This window comes from Pseudorasbora parva, chromosome 5 (genome assembly GCF_024679245.1).
Source record: "Pseudorasbora parva isolate DD20220531a chromosome 5, ASM2467924v1, whole genome shotgun sequence".
Taxonomy (NCBI): Eukaryota; Metazoa; Chordata; class Actinopteri; order Cypriniformes; family Gobionidae; genus Pseudorasbora; species Pseudorasbora parva.
Window position 1 is genome coordinate 20,363,486 of NC_090176.1, and position 17,925 is coordinate 20,381,410.

Genomic DNA, 17,925 nt, shown 5'->3' on the forward strand with positions numbered 1-17,925 from the left:
TTGCATGTAATTACTATTTACACATATTGCAAAGAACTATTATTTTATATGGTGTAAATGTAACATATCACCATTTTTACTCACCATTTTTATATATCACCAAATATACTAAGTATATTTTACTTAGTAAATAGTATCTACGGCTATTTGCACTTAGTGTAAATATCTTTTGCTAGGGTGAATTTTCTAATGAAATTTCTATTTACACTTGGTGTGAAAATATTCTAGTTGCTATTAACACTTATAAATAGCCGCTGCCTTATAACAATATGCTCCGTACTCTTTACCATTTAAAAAAAGTTATATAAATCTTTTGCTTTAGTGTGTCATAAGGAAATATCAGTTTACATTTCCAAATATTCCTTTTGCTATTAATTGTATTAATTACATGCATCTTGGATATGGTGCCACAATTATGGATTTTGTCTCTGGTTATTCGGTCTCTATGTAATCCTCGGCTGACTTTGTAATGGTGAGTGTGTATGTATGTGTATGGTGATTTAAGAAAAAGTGTTTGGATGTTGTAAAGTGCTTGACAATTCTTCACAATAAAGCAAAGTGGTATAAATGACTTGTTGCTTTGAGGTTAAGATTGTTTGTTAACTTTTTATTTTTTATTGTTATATATGTCACATATACTTTCCTTGTTATATGTCGCATATACTTACTGTAGTTAGTAAATTATACATAATTGCATGCCTGTACCTAATATTACCTAGTACTTAAATATATAATTATACAAGGGCATCATACAATAAAGCGTATCCAGTTTAAATGCTTTTGAAGTCTTTTATGCCCACCAGGGCTGCATTTCATCAAAAACCCAGTAAAAACAATAATATTGTGAACTATTATGTTACACTTTATTTGAAGGTGTCCATTTTACAGTGCAATTATACATTTAAGTACAGAGTAATAAGTAATGACATGTACTAACCATAGACTCAGGATATGGTTAAAGCTGCAGTAGGTAACTTAAGTAAAAATGTATTTATATATTTGTTAAACCTGTCATTATGTCCTGACAGTAGAATAGGAGACAGATAATCTGTGAAAAAAAAAAAAAAAAAAAAAAAAAAAAAAAATCACGGTTCTCTGGCTCCTCCCACTGGTCCTATTGGCATTTGCAGAAATACACCGCTCCCTGTAAGAAACAACCAATCAGAGCCAGGAGGAGTGTCTTAGCCGTGTCAATCAAGCTTGTGTGCGCTGATCACAACCCCCTCTCATGCGCAGCTTGCGTACAGGTGTTCAGATTCAAGATTACCGGTGTGCCACAGCTTTGCTTATGGTGGACAAACAATACAAACGGCCAATTCCTCTGTAAATGGAAAATGTTTTAAAAAACCTCAGCAGTATAATAATTTTTTAAAAAGCCAATTCATGACACCTTTAATGTTTTGTATAAATAAATGCAGTGGTAATGACTATTTTTGCATTTTCTTTGAATCCCGTGTTCTCTAAATTAAATGCCTTTAATTTTAACAATAAAACGTTGTGCTCATTTTAACAGCACATGGGCACACAGTTTTACAGTTATATTATTATAATACTTTTTATTATTATTATTTTATTATTATTTTTATGTTTATTCATTTATTTATTTAAAAAAATGTTTTATCAAGCACTTATGTTCAATCGGAATGAGTCTAGTTCGTATTCAGATTCTGAAAATTCTGTTCTTATGAACCCTACTTTGCAATTTGATTCACATATTCAATTGCATGTGCATTAAATCTATTTCGGCGCCCTGTCTGTGCATTCAGAAAGCTACTGCGATAATAGCCTTTTTTTTCTATTTTTTTCTTGCCAAGAATCTAAAAAGAACAAACACGTCAGAAGAGCTTTTTAGCTAAAATTCTGTAAATATACGATCTCCTCCAGTGACCAGTTTGTAACACACAAACACATTTTTAAGACAAATGTAAAAACATGCACATTATATTTTTGATATATTTTGAGCTCAGTGCGATAGATTGAGGTGTTCACATGAGGGCTTTTCAGTTCGTTTGAGCCATCGTCTGATTATTTTGGTGCATATACATGTGCAATAGCTGTTTACAAGAAATGTGCAGCAGTTTCCCACAGCCACACAACCACAGTTCAAAACTGCTCTATTGCAATATTGGTTGAAAAAAACATTTCTACCTCTACCATCTTTGCACGTATATGCCCCAGTAAGCTATCAGGGCAGTCAGTCAGTTAGCAGCTGCTTCTAAACAAGTAGTTAGATGTGGTCAGACATTTCTGTTTGTCATGCTCAAACTCATTTGAGCCTTCCTGTTCGCTTGTATGCACTTGCAGAGAGGATTTTTTTTTTTTTTTTTCACATATGCAGCGTGACAAGAAGTCGTATGCAATTTTCCTTATACATCAGTCAGCTTCATGAAGCATTGCTATTCTGTTTGAGGTTGGTTATTTGTAATCAAATGGGCTTTATGTATTGTGTCTGTGCCAATCACCCTTGAAATCATTGAGCTGGGACTGCTGACGTGTTTTTCTAGGTATTCCAAACCTCCCTGATTACAATAGACAGGAGTGTTGGGTATTTCAGTTAGAACTTGCCGTGTACTCTCTAAAAGACAGTCTGTGCTGTGCAAAGACCTTTGTGTTTCCCAGGAATCTTTTGCGAGGCGTTCATCCCGCTGTTAGCAGATATAGAGCGCTGTCTTCGTGATTCAGAGCTCTGGGTGATTTGTCAGATATGACTGCTGGGAAGTTGGTTTCATTTAGCCTCTTATCACTGCCCCTGGAAATACCCATTTTATCCAGATAACATACAACTTTCTGTTTTTTTTTTCCGTTGGGTCTGTGTAAATTTAGTTTGGTTCAAAGTATTTAGTTGAAATGCGGATCTTATGAAAATTATATATAATTATATAAAATATATATAAAACATTTGTTGGGCTTTTTATCAATATAATGAGTTACAGGGTTACTTCAGCGATTAGCATATTGCTTTCTATCAGTAGAAACCCTGGAGTATATTTGAATGATCTCGGAAGGCATTTAGGCCTGCTCCTGATCATTTCGCAATCAGATGGATACCTGTCAGAGAAAAGGAATAAAGGAACCAGTTGTAAAAAGGCCATAACTCTAGCAGCTGAAGAAACGCGTGCTGCTGTTGTACAATATGGTTTCATAAGCCCCTTTCACACTGCGATTCCGGCAAATACACGGATAATGCGACCCGGCATTTGTTCCCGGACCGCTAGATTTGGTCCATTCACACTGCCAGCGAAATACCGTAATATGTGCGCTTTCACACACAACGCTTAACGGTCCCGGGTCGAGTTGGCACGTGACATCCAGATGTGACGTATAATGGCGAGCGATCTCAGCTTCAGCGCAGATAGTAAGGAGCTCCGTGGACTCGACTTGTGTCCAGTTTGCACACATTTCTGCTTGTTTCATTTTAGTTTCTTTTGTATGCGAACACTCTCGGTATTTAAAACACAGACTAGCTCTTCTGGCACTGCAGGGTTGTATTATTGAAAAAACAAGCTCTAGGAGTCGCACGATAACTACGTACACGTTGCGGCATTAGTTTCGGCTTTTGTTCACACAGCGCTCGTCTCTGGTCGAATCCCGCAATATTACTAGGTCCCCGACCCGGGTCGTCTTTGATTAATAAAATAAATGTAAAATGAAGGAGAAGCCTAAAAACCTGGCCCACGTCCTCCGAAGCCTGGCCCACGTTTAGGTATGATAGGAAAATTGGGCCGAAACCCGTCCCTAGGGGCTTAAAGTCAGGGCCCGTCGGGCTCGGGCATAAATGCAGGGCTCTAGTGTGAATCGGTTTTCTGTTGTTGAGCTGTTCTGTATTCTGCTGTTTGCACAATAAAATAAACACATTAAAAAAGTATTTTTAATGGGTCACAGACACTCATCAGTTGTATTTTTATGTAATGCCAATTCAATATTATAGTCTTATCAGTTAACGGTTAATAATCGATTAATGAGCATCGGTTGTCAGTCATGAAAATGAACTGAAATAAGCATCCCTAGTCTGTTCTATAACTGAACTGATTTTATGAAGATGAACGCGGTGGGAAAGTGAAAGTGATCAGTGATTCAGTAGCGGTGGCTTTGGGCGTGGCCTTGTAGGGCAGCGAAGCATTCTGGGAATTGTTGTCTTTCATCTCCATGAGACATTTGTTTTCTGTCTTTTCTCAATCTAGAAAGCACCAAATTAGAAAATAATTTCACATTTCTAATACATTAATGACCCAGTTTAAATACAGATTCATCTTCCCAGCACTGAGGTACACCTTTAATATTCAATGTTTTGAATCCCCCTTAACCAGAAAACAAAAACAAACAATTTATACCAAGAAGAAGGTTTTGCCAAGAAACAAATTAAATGCCATAAAACTGTAATTGAAATTACCAACGCATGTTTTTGTTGCACTAAATGCCCTTTAAAATATTCACCATAGCAACTGTAGGTAATTTCGATTAACTACTTCATTTTGCCACTTCATAAAACATTTATTGCTGCTGTAAAGCCATAATTAATTATTAAAATGTGTCCGCAGCTGTCTTGGAACTGTAGAAAATGTATTTACACAGACAGATGCCGCACACGTCTTATTAAGCACTTGATGGTTGGCTTATTGATTTTTTTTTTTTTTAAAACATGACATATTATGGTTGTTTCATGTGAGATGATATACACTGCCGTTCAAAAGTTAGGTCAATATGAATTCTTTTTTTCAGCAATGATGCATTAAATGAATTAAAAGTGACATTGAATGCATCAATAATGTTACAAAAGATTTCTTTTTTTTTAAATGAATGCTGCTCTTTTGGACTTTCTATTCATCATAACTGTTTTTGACATTATTATTAATGTTTCCTGAGTAACAAAGGCATATTAGAATGATTTCTGAGTGAAAACAGGTGTAATGAGTCTGTACATATTCAAACCGAAAGGTTATTTTGAAGTGTTATTTGTTCACTGTATTTCTGTTTTTTTGATCAAATAAATGCAGTCTTGGTGAGCTTGAGAGACTTCTTTCAAAAATATTAAAAGATCTTACTAACCCCAAACCTTTGAACGGAAGTGAATACAATCATATTGGTATACTGTATTGTTCCGAACATAAGGAAATTATGTTTTTTTTAAAACACCTGAAGAAAAAAAAAAGTTTTTTATTCAGGGTTTAGACTTTTACATGTCAATAATACACCCGCAACAACAGGTGGCGCCAAATACGGTTAATGTTAGAAGATAGCGAGTGCAAAAAGACGCTAACAGTCAAAGTAATCTTATTCTGCGTCCCAATTCGCCTACTTATACTATGTCCTAAAAGTATGTCCTCTTTTTGTCAAGAAAATGTACACACTTTTGAGTGTGTAGCAGAAGAGTATGCAAGTGTCAGGACATACTACTTCGTCATCTTTAACGGACTCTGACGCTTAGTTACGTGCATCCCGTTGTCTTTTAAAACTGCCAATCATCGTCACAGTTTAAATCCTCCACAGTCAGTTTAATTTCCTACCATATCTCTCTACTTAACCGTTGGACTCACACATCCATTATGTTTGTAGTTTTCCCTAACACTTTTTATCCACGTTTTTAATTCTAATCGAATCCTCGTCCAAATCGAAATGGGTTGTGGGCAATATCAGCCGTTAGAGTGTGCGTCGATCTGCACTTCAAATTCTGACCGGAAATAGTAAACCATCCGTGTAGCTTTGGAATACTCTTTTCAGAATACTACGATTTGGGACATACTAATTCTATTTTAGAATACTAGGAAAATTGGGACACAGGGTTCCTTTCTATGAGCCCTGTGACTTTGCAATTTGTATGCCTCGCTGATGGGAACAAACTTCCACCGTACATGATTTTAAAACGGGAGACCCATTTACAATAAGCTTTTTGTTAATTAAATTTTGGTAGTCTACATGGGTTTCACTACGAGATGGATAGCCTAATTTTATAATTCAGATGGGCTTTATGGTATGCAAGATGTTTTTACATTGTACCAGTATTTGTTAGCTCCATCAGTATTTTACCCTGTCAGGTTTTTGTTAATTTTGAAAGAAATGTTTAATTCATTGTTTCGATTTGTGTAATGTTAAAACATCAATAGAACTACATATGTCTTAAAGGGATAGTTCACCCAAAAATGAAAATTGTCATTTACGCGCCCTCAAGTTGTTCCAAAGTTGCAATAGTTTTTGTTCTGCTGAACACAAAGTTAGTTTTTTTTCTAACCAAGCAGAGAGAGCACCCATAAACTACCATACTGTTACAAGTTGTGTGTCGTAGATAAGCTCACGGAGGCAGGAAACGGGTATTTTAATCAGAAACTGAGAAATACACCGCTACATTCAAACGAGACCCAAAAAACACTGAGGGCAAACTAAGGGTTTAAATATACCCTTAAATAGGGAGGAGCCAAGGGGGCGCCGAAGAGTCAACGGGCCGAGGCGGAACGGGGGGCACCGAGGCTGAAGGCGGAGATGGGAAACCTCAGTGATGTACAGAGCTGGTGGCCAGAAGACACTCGGCGTCCCCACACAGCATGTGGATGGCGCAGAGGGGCAGAAGGGCTGCAGCGAGGGAAGCACTGAGGGGTGGACCAACTGAGGAGGTGGGAGAGGGAGGCTAGGTGGGAATTATTGACCCTCAGGAGACTCGGAGAACACTGGATACACAGGGAAGACAACTCAAAGAAAAAGTAAATTTATTCCACCTCACATACCTTCCTCAGTTTTTCTGTTTGACTGCCACTGACTGCTTGCAGCTCATCCACCGTGTAGGTGTTGTGTGTGGGGCTTTCCTCCCAGCCCTCGAACTCCACAATGACTCCCTCAGCGACGTTCGGCGTTGCCGGCTCACACACCTGGTCAGACCTTTGTTGGTGGTCCTGGCTCCATGGTGATGACACCCTCCGTCCTTGTCCTTGGTATGGGCTCGTCATCCGCGGTGGCCGGTCCCCCCGGTCTGCGGTGGGCTCGTGCAACTCGTGTCACTCACTGGTGGTGGTTGGCTGGTCTCTGGCAGTGGTGAAGTGAGGCTGGTAATGCTGTCCTCCTCAGCGGGGCCGATGATAAATGGCGAGTGGTTATTTAACAGTACCCACTCCACGAATGCGGTGATGTCTTCCTTTGGACTGCCCACTGGAACGCGTGCCTTTGACCGCTTGCTCAGGCCGGCGCAGTAGAACACACTGAGCGAGTGGTCAGGGAAACAGGACAGGCATGTGAGCTGGAGAAAGTCCCAGGTGTGTGCTTCCAGCAGGCGGTCTCCCTGCTCCAGGCAGATAAGCTGGACGTCGGGAAGGGCCATGGGAAGATGGGGCAACAAAAGAAAGAAAGAAAAAAAAAAAAAGCTGCAAAAAACTGTTTCAGTCGGTTCGTTTGTGTCGTAGATAAGTTCACGGAGAGGAAGGAGAAAGGGAACCGGTATTTTAATCAGAACCTCAAGAATACAAAAAACACAGCTACATTCAAACGAGAACCGACAAACACTGAGGGCAAACTGAGGGTTTAAATACACAGGGCAAATGGGGATCACAAGGTGCAGGTGAAGAACAAGGCACAGGTGACTGACATGACTAATTAACTGAACTGGGGAGAAACACACCCTGCGTCTCAATCAGCACCCTAGTTCACTAGTCAGGGCACTGATCAGGACATAAGTAAATGGGCTGACTCCCTGATCAGTACCCTGACTAATGAACTAGGGAGCTGATTGAGATGCACCCTCAATCTAAACCGACACAGACAAAACAGGCATACATGTAACACATGGGGGGGGGGGGGGGGGCGGGCAACTCAAAGAAAAAGTAAATTTATTCCACCTCACATACCTTCCTCAGTTTTTCTGTTTGACTGCCACTGACTGCTTGCAGCTCATCCACCTATATTGGTGATATGTATTTAATATTAAAAGGAAGGAGGAGAATTAAGACATAAACTGGGTTGTTCATAATAGTGTGAAGAGTTTGCTTTTATATACTGAACACCAGTATTACATAATTGTAGATTTGACACTATTTTTAGATTGATTCAATTAAATTAGCATGCTTTTAAGTGTGTCTGAGTTAAATAATGAATAAATTCAATAACAGAGTGAATAAATATCATTTTTAGAAAAAATTTAGGAATAAGCCTGATCCCTTACATGGTTCCTTATCTGAGACCTATGTTTACAAAAATACACATTTTTGATAATGTAGTGTTAACGGTGTCTCTTTTGTAATTGATAACAGCGCTCTGCTCTGCCCAGGTTGCGTTCAAAAAGTTATCAGTGTATTTTGCAGCCCCCTCTGTTGGTGAAAATAATCACTAAAGAATTTATCTTGTAACCATTGATATGTTGGTTGGGCTTATTGTCCCTTTTCTGGGGACAGCTCCAGATGGGGACAGGGCACCAAAAACCGGCACTGTCCTCATCTGATCACAATACTGTGTTTATCCAGAAATGCATTTGGACCAGACTTTCTTTACACAGGGGCTCTTGAAAAGGACTGGTTCCCGTATCAGGTGAAGAGGTTATGACTGTTTGCAGTCTGTGTTAATGGAAGTGTTTGACTAGTCTCTTGGGGACAGTGGCATCCTTTTTTCTTTACCACGGTATGTGTGGTCAGCAGCATGAATGAAAATAAACTTTAACAGAGTCATCAGGAAATCTGGCTCAGCTATCAGACGCTGCCCTGGCACGTTAGAGCCGGTTACTGAAAGAACACTCGCCAATCTGTACTCCATCATGTAGCATGAATGCTACCTCCGTACTTGGCACGCAGCTCAGACAAAAGGCCGCATTCAGCAACAAACTGATTGCACGATGCATGGAAAGAGACAGAAAGTTCTTTGTTGCATGTGCTGCTGAGTTATACAATGCATTCCCTGTCTGAATAACATGTGAGCAATCTGTCTGATTGCACATTTTTTTCCTTGCATATAATTTGCACCGGTTTCACCACCAGGGTTCTGCTGATATCACTAGTGCTTTTTCTGCTGGCTCTGTTCTTCACTGTGGTCATGGTGTGGCCTTATCTTGAATAAGGAAATGAAGGATATTAAACCGTGACAAAAAATGGTAAAATATACCACCTGATCAGTTGTGTCGTTATGGTTACATTACACATAAGAAGTCTCTTTTGCTCATCAAAGCTGCATACATTTGATAGAGTAAAATCACCAAGACTGTGAAATTTGAGGTTTTCTATTTTGAGATGTATACGTGTATGAATGCATGCATGCATTTATGGGTTCCCATTCAAAGTTGTGAATTTAACATGTCCACAAAATTGGAATATCACAAACTAGGGGTGTACCAATACCCTCATGTCACAATTCGATACATATCACGAAATTGACTTTACAATACGATATTATTGCAGTAAAAAAAAAAGTTACTATTGATTTAAAATGCTAAATTTTGTATTACATTAGGGGTAGAGATCATTAGGCTTGGACCTGGTGTTTGTAACCCAATGGACATGACAATGGTTACACCAGAACAAAAAGATTCATGATTCTGAAGCTTAAAATACAGAATTTATTTTAGTTTTGGAATTATTAGGACCGACAAATATTCCCCCACTGCAATTATTATACATGTTTATACATAGTAGTTGAATGTAGTACTAACACTAAAACTGGGAACTTGATTTTTTTTTTGTCTTTTTTCTTCTAACACTATCATTTTTATATTGGCTGAACTGTACATGATACAGATTGTCACTATCCATGATACATATTGTTGCATTTTCGTATTGCAATTATATAGTTGTGACACCCCTACATAAAACACCCCTACATTTTTTTTTACAGTGGTGCCATCTCAAAACCCACTGATGAAATGCAATAAACAATGTCATGTTCTCTTGCGTTCAGGTGCCTGGTGTTTAGGAATTCAATCATGCGAGACCCTTCTGGGGCGTCATTATACCAAATCATTTTGATGACAGACTATGGCTCAGCCATTTCAAAATAACTAAAACAACATTTGAGATGCTGTGCAACAAAAGCGATCCGCTGGCTAGTCCAGTTTTACAAGCAAGATCTGCTCTGCAGTTCTGATGCACGTAAGATTTAGTCTGTAAATATTTTCCTGTCGTGATTTATGCACATATTGGCATTTCCATCCAGCATTATTTTCGATGATAAAAATAGGTCGATGGAAACATGGCTATGTAAAAATCTTGACTGTCAGTGACTTGATAAATAAATGTGCTATTTTCTTTTAAAACAAAGACAATCTTACTAAACCCGAACACTTGAAAATTGTCGTTTACTCTCACACGTTGCTAACCTGTGACTTTCTTTCTTTTGCGGAAACATATTTTAAATAACATTTGGATATAAACAAGTTTTCTTCAGAATACAGAAAGTCATATAGGTTAGGAACGGCATGAGAGTGAGTGAATAATTGTTTTTGTGTGAACTGACCCTTTAAGTTACACCGGGTGGCAGCTATAATAAGACCCCAATCTGCCCTGCATGTGGATTCATTGGAGTGTATGGATTAAAGTGTGTGAGTGTGTATTCAGATACACTTCCTGCTAGTGGACTGGGGTGCATTGGTGGGTGGCTACTTGTGCGTGATAGCGTGATGGTGCCAATAGTCATGTGTGTGAGATTTGGCTTCTGTTCATAAGAACAGTTGGGAGACTGTCTGTCTCCTCCCGTTTGAATACCAGACGTCATCCTGTGCCCAGGTACATGCCGGCTTTCTGGACCGCCACTCTCAGGGTCAAAGTTCATCCATGTTTCCTGTGGAACAGATGGAGCCCTGGTATGGGTAGAGGTGTGTGATTTTCTTTAGTCTTTGGTCACCTTAATAGGCTTTTCTCTCAGAGAATTAAAGATCTGGATAGGAGCATCTTTCCTGTGAGTTTTGGTGTGCGTTTTATTTCCAACTTTCTTATTTGTACAGATTATTTTATTTTAAAACTTGCTGCATTACAACTCTTGGTTTGTTGTCTATCAGTTATTGACTAATATTAAAATGATGATCTATACAAATAAGCCAATAATTATTTTAATGTTATGGCCGAAATCCAATAAAAAAGGCAGAAAAAAATCAATCATTCTAAATGCTAAAAATGTAAGTGTCACGGCATTATAATGTACATTATGAAAAATCAATGTTCGTTTTGATATTTGCAGAAGATTACATTGTTATTAAATGTTTTTTTTTTAAAGATTAACTTTCAAGTTGGTGTTAAAAGGCAGATGCTGATCTAAATATAAAAAGATACATTTATAGTGCAATTTGATATCCAATATAATCTGATACCAATTAATTAATCTCTAATATTAGAAAAAGTAAAGAAAAAAAGTAACAATGTATTATGCCTTCCTAAAGTCAATGGAGTACTGAAGGGGAACGGGTTTATTTGCACTCTGTTTTTATTTGCACTATCCTGCATTCTGTTTCATTCAGTTGTGGAAATGAGAAATGTACAGCTAATTATTAGCCTATACAGAAGAACCGTTAAAGCATTTTAGTTTATTTTTTCTTAGATTCCAAAGAGTCCCAAGAGTGAGACATTTTTCTTTTTCCCTGCTCTGACATGATCCAAAGCTGTTTGCTTTCTTTCCTCTGAGATAGTTGCTGTGCTTCTGCGTCACTCAGAGGAGAGCCCTTATGGAGGATTTGTTTTAAAACCAGGCAGGGAGCGTGTGTGTGTGTGTGTGTGTGTGTGTGTGTGTGTGTGTGTGTGTGTGTGTGTGTGTGTGTGTGTGTGTGTGTGTGTGTGTGTGTGTGTGTGTGTGTGTGTGTGTGTGTGTGTGTGTGTGTGTGTGTGACTGACAGCCTGCTAGATGGTTGGAATGAGGGCCGAAACGGTTGCCTGCAGAGTGAGTGCAATACCTCGTGTTGAGCGCCAACTTGGCACACACTCACACAGATACTATCTCTGTTCCAGAACCTAGTGGACTGCCTAGATAGGTAGCCACCTTCAAAGGTAACATCCTAACTAAAATAGAACCTCATTTCCAGGCTGATTTGGAGCACACTGCATGAACAACTACTACATTTGTCGTAGACATGGAGCTCCTTACAAGCTGCTGTAGAGCAACTCAATACGAATGTACATATTAGGTAGAATAGGTTAACAGTTTTGTAATACAAACACATTAACCATATTAGCAAAACGCTAAGCTAAACAAAATAAATTATGAAAATAATATCCTCAGCGTAGAACACTACTAACTACACTATCTAATAAACAGAACCGCACTTGTCATATCTGGGTCGAGAGAGAGAGAGAGAGAGAGAGAGAGAGAGAGAGAGAGAGAATATCCCGCATGCTACGGTGTATGTTATATGAATTGATATAATTATTCAAGAGACACAAGTGATTTTATATGATGAACAGGTTTAATTAAGGCTTTCATGGCCGTGATCTATGGTAAACTCAACCATATTTGCTTGACACCTCATTATTGTGTAATAGACTATCATAGTCGAGTCCCAAAATAGATAAATAGCCCTGGATAAGATGCAGTAGGCATTTTTGAGGAAAAGTACTTCAAGTGTTGTTTCTATATGATTTTTAGGTGCTGAATCCATTTCTGCCGTATAACAAGTTGTAAACATTACTGTTTTGGCACAAACAATAAAAACAAAATGGCTGCCAAAAACAAACAAAAAAAACTTTTTAGTGCATTTATTGCAGTTTAAAGATTTATCATTAGAACTAAACTCTGCATTCTCAGAATATTTAAATATGTAAACAATGAAAAAACAACATTAACATGAAAGGGACAGTTTTTAATGTTTAAATGGCTGCTGGAACTCACTGAAATTTCGACAATATCAAGTAACAATACTGTGATAACAGATATTCCAAAAGTTATTTGTTCATACAAGTATCATTGGACTTTCTGCATTTGCAAAATGCAGTGCATGGATTAGTTCATGCATCATAATGTTTTTGAGGTTGACTGGGCGTCCTGCCTCATATGCAGCAATGAGGCGTTGTAGAATGTTTGTGTCTGCCTTGACAGTTTTTGCCTTCCCAGTGATTGGGTCTGACTGTTGTACTCCAAACAGGGAAGCAAAAGTCAAATACTTGTTCTTTTTCAGTTTATCCCTGAAAGTGACTATTCTCCCCTCAGATGGCAACATCCTGTCCGCTACAAATGTAAACAGTTGACTTTGCCCTTTCTGTGTAGCTGTCAACCAGCCTGGGAAAACCCAGACAACTTCCGGCAAATTTAGATTTGCTCTGGAAGTAGTCTGGCAAAGAGCCCATTCAAGGCCATTTCTAATCCGTCGAAATCACGGACCAATCAGAAACGTTGCTTCAAATGGTAAAGACAGCACAGCGACAGTGACGCAGATTTTGTACATTACAAAGATGGATGCCGATACAAATGCCTTACAACGGGTGCCGATACGATCAGAGCTGGATGTTTTCTGTTCGACCGTCAATCCGAGATGTTTCAGTTGGTCTGAGATGCTATTAGGTTTTCCAAATTTTGCAAAAAAGTTGATCTAGTGGTGGTGGACACCAGCTTTTGTCATATTTTTTTTTTTTTTACAACAATGGCAAAAGTCGTCAGAAGCCACTGCTACATCTTCCTCAAAATCACAAACAGAGAATTGCCGTCTCAGATGTTTCTCCATCGCTCTGCATTCGTCATCGTCCGTTGGTGACGTCCCTTTGGAAATGATTTATCTATGAAGCTTTGCCAGACCATAATCGAGTTATGACTCGACATAGTCAGCCCGCTAGGTTTTGGAACAGATTATGTATGTTCAGATGTCATGTTTTTTATTTTTTTTATTGCTAACCTTTAGGTCACAGTGCTGTTTTTGGCGATTATAGCGGCACTTCCTGTTCAGGCTACTGTTGAAGTTGTAGATCAGAAGCAGAGAGCCAAGCCAGACTTATTTAAATGTGACGATTTAGTCCTCATCTAAAATAGGGCTGAAACCAGAGATCTCTCTCTCAGACAGACAGAAAGAGGACGACTGAGAGGGAGGAATGGGAGCGGATCACTTCACAGCTGTCCATGTGCAGTGTTTAAAGCTCCTTTGACTCGACTTCATAGGGGTTCCATCCTACCCTCTTTTCCCAGGGCCTGTAAGGCTGTCTGTAAGAGTCGCAGTGGAGTTTACACTGAGCAGATGGAATTTTTTTGGGAGGCATTATTGTCACCACAACCTAAACGTAACACTCCACGGCGCTAGCACACCTGCAAGACGCAAATCGAAAACCATTAACGGTGGTGAGTGGCGCTTTTTGTTATCAAGTTGTTTTCTTCCTTCTCTTTTTATGGTGTTAAATTACGCATGAACATGAATCATGCCTCATTTGAGGGTTCTTGAGTGACACCGGGTGTGATTTTTATGAGTCGCCTCTCATGTTCCACAGGGCTTCGGGAAAGAGGGGAGTGTGTGGTGGGAAATTGAATGGCAGTGTGATTGTGCTCATCCTCGCCCTTTTATATGCAGAAATAAAAGGTAAAGGACCTAAAAATCACATCCTTTTACTCATCTGGATGACTTTCAACATGCGTGACTTATCTTCAGTGGAACTCAAAAGGAGATGTTTTGAAGAATGTTCACGCTGATCTTTTCTGTATAATGAAAGTGAATGGTGACCTGGTGCTGTCTAGATTAAAAAAAAAGAAAAGAAAAACAGGAACATAAAATGGTCCATATGATTGATTCATATATTAAGTCATATATTATTTCTGAAATGAGGGTCTTTTTTTTTGTGATCATCTTGCTTGACAGATTTGGTCCCCATTGACTTCACTGTATGAAAAATAAACACTCCTTTTTTTATTTTTGTTGCATAACAGAAAAGTCACACTGGTTTTGAGAAACACGAGTGACAATGAGAATTTTCATTTGTGGCCGAACTATTTCTTTAATTTAGGCATTCATTTCTAAATCAATTTTCTTTTCACTGACTCTCTACAGCCTCACTCCCCTCTCCCTCTTTTGTATTTTTCAGCCGAGCTATTGAATTGCTCAAGTCTTTGGTTCATTTTGACTCTGATTTGAAGGCGCTTGCGGTTCCACTGTCATAAACGGCAGACAGATCAATACGGTGTATGAATTACTGCTCTCTAATGAAAGTGCTGCTCTGTACTGCCGTCAAGTCAAGACTGCACTGATGTACAGCATTCTCAGGCCATTATGTCATTTTGTCCTAAGCGTCATTTTCAGAGGGCATTGCAAGGCTGTGTCATTGATGGGGTGTAACGATACACTCAAGAGTCATAAATCATGGCGTTGAACTCACAATACTATTGCATTATTTTATAAATAATAGTTTAAATCTACACCGTGTGATATTTTCCCCCATCTAGCAGTGAAAAGGCATATGACCATCCAGTGAATATTAGTTTCTGTTCCTCTAAACTCCTAAGGTGGCTGATTTAGTCCAAGATTAACATGGCAATCCCCCTCTTCACATTCGACACTGTGCTATCGCGTGTTTAAACGCAAAAGGCGAAGCTTGAATTTACGGGTATGTCCCTCTTTGGCTAATGTACTTTCGAGATGGAGGGGCAACATGGCGACCGGCATTCAAACCCCTCACCCGTATGTATTTTCAATGGCATATTATAAACTTACGACAATACTTTATTACTTGAAATAAGTAATTATGCATTAATGAGCACACATATTTTTGAAAGAACTAAGTGTTTTTAGCTAAGAATAAACTAAAAAAGTTACACAGTGTAGCTTTAATGTAGCAATGTCGCTGAATTTTCTTACGCAGTACATTCGTTGGATCTCTAATGGTATGTGCACAAAAAGAGAAGTGAATATTCGCATCACGTTACTTGCTCTAGATTACTTTTTTGCATTACTTGCGTGAATAAAAACATGGCACGATGAGTCTTTACCAACACGTCTTTTTTTATCAACCATTTTGGAGATAACTATGAACTGGTTAGCAGTTGGAGCAGCAATAGTAGTTATGTAAAACTATAGCTAGAGTCGAGTTGCAGACGTATATTTTCATCACTTGCCAAGTAGTCCAACTTCCTCACTTGCTATCTTCTTTTTTTTTGTCTGGTCTCTGTATGAATAAGCATTTGTCATAAATGTATGGGTGCCTTCAGATGGCTGCAATAATGCTCTCAATTTTTTGATGCAGCCTGACATGTCAATAAGCTTGTTACAACCAGTTATGTAGAGACGAGGTTGACGTGAACTTCTAGTTGGTAAAAAGGAAAACCCACCCCAGCTGACAGATCACCAAAGACTCTATTCTAAATTCCACAAAAAATTATACATTTATTAATGGTGTCATGAACTGGCTTTTTAATTTTTTTTAATACTGTTTTATACAAAAAAGTCATAGCTAATAAGTAATAGGCTATTTTTGGAGGCTAGGATTGGAGAAGATTTGCATATTTAATGAGCTTCAACTCCCTTGTCAGTTGACGGGAGGGATTATTTTGAACGCGGTAACTGTAATAATTATCTGACAGAGCTCTCAAAATGTATGTATCAAACAAACAAAATGTATCTCTCATCGACCCGCGATGGAATTGTTTTGTTTTATTATTTGGCCCTCCCAATCGGTGGATATATAAGTGCGAACCACACACACAGGTGTCAAGTCAAGAGAGTGAACAGCGCAGATCAAGAAATTAATGTTATTTCACTATTTAAGATTCACCGGCCTGCCGACGTGCTTACGTTTTGGTAGCCCGTCTGGAAAACGCATATCCCTGGGACGTTGGGCTTTGTGAGACCCCTGGCCCATAACATTACATGTCCGATCGAATCTGTTGATCCTGATTGAACCAACAAATAAGTGATTCCTGTGTAAGCGTGCTAAGGTATGTTATGTTAGACACTGTTTTTTGCCCGTTTAGCTTCACGAGTCGGTGGGCGGGGCTACATGGTGGACAATTCACTCTCCTGGTGCTCGCTATGTCCTGCCTCTCCACACTGATATAAGAATAACCAATAGCCACCTGCATATTCTTATTCAGCCCGGTTAACCTTCCGAACACAGCGAACACGCGTTCTGCTGGACTTTTCCTCATGATAGCGTGTTGGTGTTGTGTGTGATTGGTCTGAATTTCGCGCGGGATTGCACAATTCTAATAATCCGCAGATTTTGTGCTCACATCTGAAGTGAAGCATACAATACAACTGCAAACATTTGCTTCTTTTTCCAGCTTATTATTGGTCAAAATCCTCAGTGCACATCTTGAAGTGTGTAAACACAGTTGTAAACAGTTAAGGAAGAATGAGTAACAGCAACAGTGTTTAGGATCCATGCGTGCGTTAGGACTTAAAGGGACAGCAGTTATTTGTACTACAAAAAGACAAACGATCACACTGCTCTTGACTGATCAACTTGTGTAACTTTAATGGTTTCATCTGTAGGCTATTTCATTTTTTTTAAAGAATATTATCCAATGTTATTTTAAATTGAATTACTTTGCGTTTTTTTTTTTATTATTATTATTCAGTTTCTTACCTGAATGTTAGACCTACCTGAAAAATAAAGCAGTCTATTTCATTTGTATCTTTAATTCTATTGTATTTATTTGTACTATTGGTTGTAATCTCTTTATTTGTTCCTATTTTATTACTATTTACTCGTCTTTTTAAATAAAATTTACCATTCAAATTCAAGCTTCCTTGTGTTGTGTGTAAGCTATTGCAACACAATTACACCGTTGTAAAAAATACATTGAGTTGGCAAATATTTGTGAGAGAGTTTTAATAGTAATTGGTCAATGTTTATATATGAGAAAATGCTTTATTATATAAAGTGATCTCTTCATAAGAAATGTTTGATTGCCTAGACTTTCAATAGATGGACAAAAAAAAAAAAGATTATATTAAAAATATCTGTTTGACAGTATATAGCGTTTCCTCAAAATCGTAATCAAGAATCAAAAAGAACTGGAATCGAAAGTAAGAATCAGAATTGGAATCAGAATCGATCAAATCAAAAGGATGTC

The 17,925-nt window shown here is 38.4% G+C and overlaps 1 protein-coding gene across 3 annotated transcripts in view; it reads left to right on the top strand.

Annotated features, from left to right (window-relative positions):
- Positions 1-17,925, top strand: part of st6gal2a (ST6 beta-galactosamide alpha-2,6-sialyltranferase 2a) — a 97,509-nt gene that overhangs the window by 14,115 nt on the left and 65,469 nt on the right. Inside the window, exon 1 of one of the 3 annotated variants that reach the window (XM_067443441.1) lies at positions 14,078-14,205. The exons of the other annotated variants lie outside the window; for them this stretch is intronic. The gene's annotated coding sequence lies outside the window, so the exon portion shown is untranslated. Of the gene's footprint in view, positions 1-14,077; positions 14,206-17,925 lie in introns of those variants that run through there. 3 annotated transcript variants of the gene reach the window in all.